The sequence below is a fragment of the Pteronotus mesoamericanus genome, unplaced genomic scaffold (genome assembly GCF_021234165.1).
Source record: "Pteronotus mesoamericanus isolate MK-2021 breed Mesoamerican mustached bat unplaced genomic scaffold, CSHL_Meso_final contig_27, whole genome shotgun sequence".
In the NCBI taxonomy this organism is placed as follows: Eukaryota; Metazoa; Chordata; class Mammalia; order Chiroptera; family Mormoopidae; genus Pteronotus; species Pteronotus mesoamericanus.
In genome coordinates, this window is record NW_026555115.1 from 25,835,800 (window position 1) to 25,843,141 (window position 7,342).

Consider the following 7,342-nt stretch of genomic DNA (forward strand, 5'->3'; position numbering starts at 1 on the left):
ATGTGAACAATAAAATGGCAATAAATGCATATTTATCAATAATTGAATGAATAAACAGAACAAATGAACAAGCAGAAAAGAAACAGACTCATATGTACAGAGAACATCTTGACAGTTACTAGATGGGAGAGGTTGGGGGACGAGAGAAAAAGATGAAGGGATTAAGAAATACAAATTGGTAGTTACAGAATAGTCATAGTGATGCAAAATACAGTATAAAGAATATAGTCAGTAATATTCTAATAACTATGTATGGTGTCAGATGAGTATGAGATTTATTGGATTGATCATTTATTAAGTTATGTAATGTCTAACCACTGGGGTGTCCACTTGAATCCAATATGATTATGTCAATTATAATGGAAAAATAAAAATTTAAAAATGGCAAAAAACCAAAAAGAAATACAATGGTGACATATTATGTATGATATGAGTGAATACATTTTGGGAAATAGAGTGTTTATAGTATCTGTTAATCACACTGGTTATGTAATCACCTCCTTTTTTTTTTTTTTTTTTTTTAAATAAAGAAAGCTGGTGTTTCCTTGATTCAAAAACTTGTTCTGACTTTGTTAAACCACATGTGTCTTTTCTATTTCCATCCTTCTCCAGAGACCTCCTCTATCCATCCATTCCAACAGTTTAATGTTGGCAGAAGTTGCTCGCAAGGGAGGTGTTAGTTTTATAATATGGGAAAAACAATGTTGGATTCAATAATTCCAGAGAACAGTTGAAAACTTAACAAAAATGTATCTAGTTGTCCCCAGGTATTTATATTTCCTTAAATTTTCTCTTAAACTCTATTTAAATGTACAATTTAGTGATTGGTAAGTGTCTTGCATTAAATCTTTTCTAATGATTTTTATCTGCTTTTTAAAGATATAATTGACAAATAAAATTGTAAGATATTTAAAGTGTACATTGCAGCCCTAGCTGGTGTCCTCAGTGAACTGAGTGCTGGCCTGCAAACCAAAGAGTCACCGGTTCAATTACCATTCGGGGCACATGCCTGGGTTGTGGCTCAGATCCCCAGTGGGAGGCCCACGAGAGGCAAGCACACATTGATGTTTCTCTTCCTCTCTTCCTCCTTCCTTTCCCGTCTCTAAAAATAAGTAAGTAAAATCTTAAAAAAATAAAGCGTACATTGTATTGATTTGATATATATGTATGTTGTAAAAGGATCCACCATTAAGTTAATTAACATATTCATCACATCACATATTTAGCATTTCTAGGAGTGGCGGTGAAAACACTTCAGTTTTACTCTTTTAGAACATTTCAATTATACAATACAGACTTATTGACTATAGTTACCATATTTTGCCCTGTATGATGCTCTTCCATATATAACGAACACCTATGGTTTTGTGCGCATTATAAATGGGATTATCATGCCCATTATTATACCCATGTTATATGATTATTATACCCAGGTATAATGTGAATCCTTATTTTTCCTCAAAAATTTGGCCAAAAAAGTATGCATTATACACGGCAAAATACATATCATGTTTTTCATTAGATCCTCAGACCTGTTCATCGTAAGTGAAAGTTTATATCCATTTACCATCTTCTCCCTGTTTACCCCACCCCAAGCCTCCGGCGACTACCATTTGACTCTCTGTATCTGAGTTTCACTTTTTTTTTTTTTTTTAAGATTCCACATATAAATGATACCATGCAGTATTTATTTTATTTAGCATAATGCCCTTCAGGTTCATCCATGTTATCACATATGGCAGAATTTTCTTTTTTAAGTCTGAATAATATTCCATTGTGTATGTGTATATCTCTCAATCTCTGTGTATATCTGTACACAGCACCTTTTCTTTGTCTGCTCATCAATTAATGGACACTTAGGTTGTTTCCATACTTTGGCTATTGTGAACAATGCTGCAATGAACATGGAAGTACTGATGTCTCTTCAAGATAGTGATTCTGTTTCCTTTAGGTATTTACCCAGAAGTTGGATTGCTGAATCATATAGCAGATCTGTTTTTAATTTCTTGAGGAACTTCCACACTGTTTTCCATAGTAGCTGTTGCAGTTTACCTTCCTACCAACAGTGTACAAGGGTTCCCTTTTCTCCACATACTCACCAGTATTTGTTATCTCTTGTCTTTTTTTCAGCTTTATTGAGATATTGTTGACATACAGTGTTGTGTAAGTTTAAGATGTACAATGTGATGATTATATTTTTGTACATGCTGCAAAGTAATTACCACAATAAAGTCAGTTGACACAAACTCACATATTTACCATATTATTTGTATGTGGTGAGAACTTCTATAATTTACTCTCTTAACAACTTTCAAGTATAAAATATAGTATTGTTAACTATAATCACCATGCTGAACATTATCTCTCCAGAACTTAGTCATCTTATAATTGGAAGTTTGTGCTCTTTGGTCATCTCCACCCATTTCCTCCAATCCTTGCCCCTAGTAATAACCAATGTACTTTCTGTTTCTGTGAGGTTATTTTTTTAAGATTCTACATGTAAGTGAGATCATAGAGTACTTGTTTTTCTCTGACTTATTTCACTTAGCATAGTGTCCTCAGAGTTCATCCATGTTATTGCAAATGGCAGGATTTCCTTCTTTTATATGACTGAATAACATTTATATATGTATATTAACACATTTGTCAGTAGATGGTCATCATTTAGGTTATTTCCATGTCTTGGCTATTGTAAATAATGCTGCAGTGAATATGAGGGTGCAGGCATATTTTTGAGATAGTGATTTCATTTGCTTTGGAAACACCCAGAAATAGAATATTTATATCATATGTTAGCTCTATTTTTAAATTTTTCAAGGAAACTTTATACTGTTTTTCTTAGTGACTGCCTGAGTATTTCCTTTTCTCTCCATCCTTGCCAACAATTGTTGTTTGTTGACCTATTGATAATAGCCATTCACGTGTGAGGTGATATCTTATTGCAGTTTTGATTTGCATTTTCCTGATGATAAGTGTTGTTGAGGACCTCTTCATTTACTATGGTTTTGGGTTTTATGGTGATGGGTCAAAGGGACATTGAGAATCCTCCCTGTTTATTCCCAAGCCATGACCTTAATTGTAATGAAATATAGGTGTGCTCTCTCCCAGGGAGAACTGGCCCTTCTCCCCGGGAGAATTGTATTTTTAATATTTAACTGTTCCTTCAGGGAGAACTGACCCTTCTCCCAGAGGGACCTCTTGGTTAGCTAAGTCATGCAAGGCCCTTGGCATGTACCCACTTTTGTCTAAAACACATTTTTTTTTGTTGTCATTTTACTGTTCATAATTTTTTATCTTCTTTTTCTTAGAGAAGTCCCTTTAACATTTCATGTAATAAGGGTTTGGTGATGATGAACTCCTTTAACTTGACCTTATCTGAGAAACACTTTATCTGCCCTTCCATTCTAAATGATAGCTTTGCTAGGTATAATAATCTTGGATGTAGGTCCTTGCCTTTCATTACTTTGAATAGGTCTTTCCAGCCGCTTCTTGCCTGCAAGGTTTCTTTTTGAGAAATCAGATAGTCTTATGGGAACTCCTTAGTAGGTAACTGTCTCCTTTTCTCTTGCTGCTTTTAAGATTCCCTCCTCATCTTTAATCTTGGGTAATTTAATTATGATGTACCTTGGTGTGTGTTTCCTTGGGTCCAACTTCTTTGGGATTCTCTGAGCTTCCTGGATGTCCAGGGAAGTCTATTTCCTTTGCCATTGGGGAAGTTCTCCTTCATTATTTTTTCAAGTAAGTTTTCAATTTCTTGCTCTTTCTCTTCTCCTTCTGGCACCCCTATGATTTAGATGGTGAATGTTTAAAGTTGTCCCAGAAGATCCTAAGCCTCTCTTTTTTTGAATTCTTGTTTCTTCATTCTGATCTAGTTGAACATTTTTCTCTTCCTTCTGCTCCACATTGTTGTTTTGAATCCTACTTTCCTCTCCTTTACTGTTGGTTCCCTGTGTATTTTTCTTTATTTCACTTCTCAGAGCCTTCAGTTATCCTTCCATTTTGTGACCATGCTCAACCATTTCTGTGAGCATCCTGATTACCAGTGTTTTGAACTGTGCAACTGATAGGTTGGTTATCTGTTCATTGCTTAGTTCTATTTTTGGAGCTTTGATCTGTTCTCTCATTTGAGCCCTATTTCTTTGTCTCTGTGCCTGTTACGTTGGAGGAGGTGGAACCTTAGGTATTCGCCAGGACAGAGCAACTCAGGTCACTGCAATGTGACACTGTATGTGGGAGAGGGGTCCAAGAGGGAACAATGCTGCTTCCTCAGCTCTCAGATGGCTTTCAGTCACTTCCCCTGCTACCCACATGCACATTGGGTCTTTCTGGTGCTGACTCCTGGGTAAGTGGGTTTGTGTACATTCTAGGATCACGTGGGTCTCTCCAATGAACCCTCCAGTGAGGCTGGGAGTTTCTGGTGCTGCCACACCCCCCACAGGCTTTTACAGCTAGAAGTTTTGAGGCTTTCTTTTCCCGCACTGGAATCCTGGATTACAAGGTCTGTCTTGCTCCCCAGTTGTTCCTCCTTGTTTGTCCGCACACAAATGTGGAATTGGCAGGTTTGCCAGCTGCTGCCTCATCTGCTTGGTCACCAGCCACCACCTTGCCACACATCCTCTCCACTGTGGTTGCCTGTCTCCACCCCTCCTACCAGTCTGGCTGAATGTTTCTTCTTTAACTCTTTGGTTGTTAGACTTCCATACAGTTTGATTTTCTGGCACTTCTGGTTATTTTTTGTTTATAAATTTGTTGTCTTTTTTCTCGGTTGTGCGTGGAGGCAAAGTGTATCTACCTATGCCTCCATCTTGTCTGGAAGTACGAACCCACAACATTTTGATGTAGGAGATGATGTTCCAATCAACTGAGCCACCTGGCAAGAGCTATATTTCCATTTATTTGAGTTATCAGTTTCATTGTCTTATTGTTTTCAGTGTACAGATTTTTTACCTCCTTGGTTAAATTTGTTCCTTATCATTTTATTCTTTTTGATACATTTATTAACAGGATTTTTTTCTTAATTTCTTCTGATAGTTTATTATTACTGTGGCAAAACACCACTGCATTTTGTGTACTGATTTTGTCTTCTGCAACTATACTGAATTTGTTTATTAGTTCTAATAGCATTTTTGGTGGGGTTAAAAGGGTTTTCTATATATAATATCTCATCATTTACAAACACAGATAATTTTATTTCTTCCTTTTGGATTTGAATGCCTTTTATTTCTTGCCTAAATGCTCTGGCTAAGACTTTCAGTTGATAGTTATTGAGCTGGTAGTTGCTTTTTAAAAAGTAGAATGTACATATGAATTTACATATAAATGTACATGTGAATTGATCAATCTCTTAGCCAATCTCATCCTAATTATTTGGCTTATGGCAGTCTAGTCACTTGGAATTTCTTAGACATCCCTAACTTCTCTCGCCATGGAAAGTTCCTGAAACTGCTAGAAAGAATTTTTTTTTTTTAAATTGCCAAAGCTAACAAAAATTCTAGCCAAGACAAGGCAAAGAAAAAAAATAATTCTGGCCACAGAGGCTCTGGCTTTCCTTTGGAGGTGGTTGCCAGTAAGAGGCAGAGAGTAAGGCCCCTAAGAGATCCTTAAAAGGTGAGTTCTGCGCCTGTATGAGTTGCAGTGGGTTAGGGATAGAGATACAATAGGGGGAGGACAGCCTGAAATTGGGATGCAATGTGGCTGTTTAACGCATATCTGCTTCTATGGTTCTCAACTTGGCTAACTTCAATGAGGCTTATGCAGATGTGCTGAGGCTGAGGGGGGCGGGGATTCAAATAGCTAAAGCCAAAAAGTCTAGGTGCTGTGCTTGCCCCAGGACACACCTCTAGGTGCCAAGACACAAAGGATGGGGGTGCGAGCATAGTTTGGAGAGTTACAGAAACAATGTTGTTGTGAAGCATCCTTCAAGAATAAATCTTTCGGCACGCTGAAGTTTTTTCCACTTCAAAAGTGAATGTAGCAGCCATTATGTTCTCCACATTCTCCACAAGACAGAGGAACGTGTGATCTCAGCAATCACAATGGCTCTTGGGTACTCTCAAAACAATGCAAAAATGCTTGCAGAACCTCAGAGATCATTCAAACATTTGTTCAGTAGCCTGATCCCTGAGTTGAGTTGTGCTTTTGCTCTTTGAAGGGACAAGGAAGGAAATTGTAGGTGTTTACCTATTCTGGATACCCATCAAATGGCTTGGCGATACTGGAGCTGGCTCGGTCAATTTTTATGACTGATAATAAATGCCAGGGTGGAGTAATATTGTGCAATCAATGTTACTGTGCCTCTCCCTAAAGAGAAAATTCTGTCCTTGCCAGAAACACACACTGGGGTCATAGGCATCTCCCAGCATGACTGAAGGTGAGTCAGGAAGCAGGAAGAACTGAAAAACCTGTGGAACAACTGAAGCAGGTTTTGAAACTGCAAACAGAACTTTTATTTGGCCTGGTTATCATTCCTTACCTATCTGAGTTTAAATATAATCCACACGCAACCATAGTCATGACCTTCGATTTTCCATCTAGAATTGATTCTCTGTTTCTACTCTTAGATATTCTAAAAAAGGATTTAAATCACCATGCCTAGGTTATTAGAACACAGCCACAAGATAAACTTGTACCATATGTAATGGAAAAGATTGGGACTGGAGGAGGAAGAAGAATAAGAGTAAGAAGAAGAAAAAATAAAGCCAAGATGAGGTTATTAGACTAAATGCTGGCTTCTCTAAGGTGAGGTTAATTGGCAGATGCAAGCTTGCCAGTTTGGCTTTTAAGGTCCTTGGAGCCAAAACAAAGACAGAAACAAGGTCAATTATACAATTTGTGGAGAAGAGAAAATAAGAACAAACTATCTTTTTATGATAAGCACAGCTATTTCCTGATAGCAAGACATGATGAACATGTCTCTAGTGGTCCTAGAAAGGGGATATATGAAAAGTAGTGAGGGCTGTCTTCAACACATCATTACAGTAAATGCAAATTCCATGAGACTTAGAAATTGTTTCTTATATATAGGCTGAAAGGTAGATCAGAATAAGCAATTTTGTGTAGCAAAATCATCAGTGTGAAAATACCGTAAGCTAGCTGAATTCAAGATAAATCTAATTATTTTTTAAAGTTGATTTATTGAATCTCCTTTCGGCACTCTTCCATAAATAATACTTCTCATGGGTGGGCAGCCAGGAGTTCAAGGTTATATCCCTTCAGGATCAGCTGGAGTTCTGATTCTCTACACTGCTGACCAAGGGCTGGTCCAGATGTTTTTACAGTTTGATGAGTCACTCATCTAATCTGTTTTTGTAAATGCGTTGTTTGGCAGTTCTAAATGCCTGGT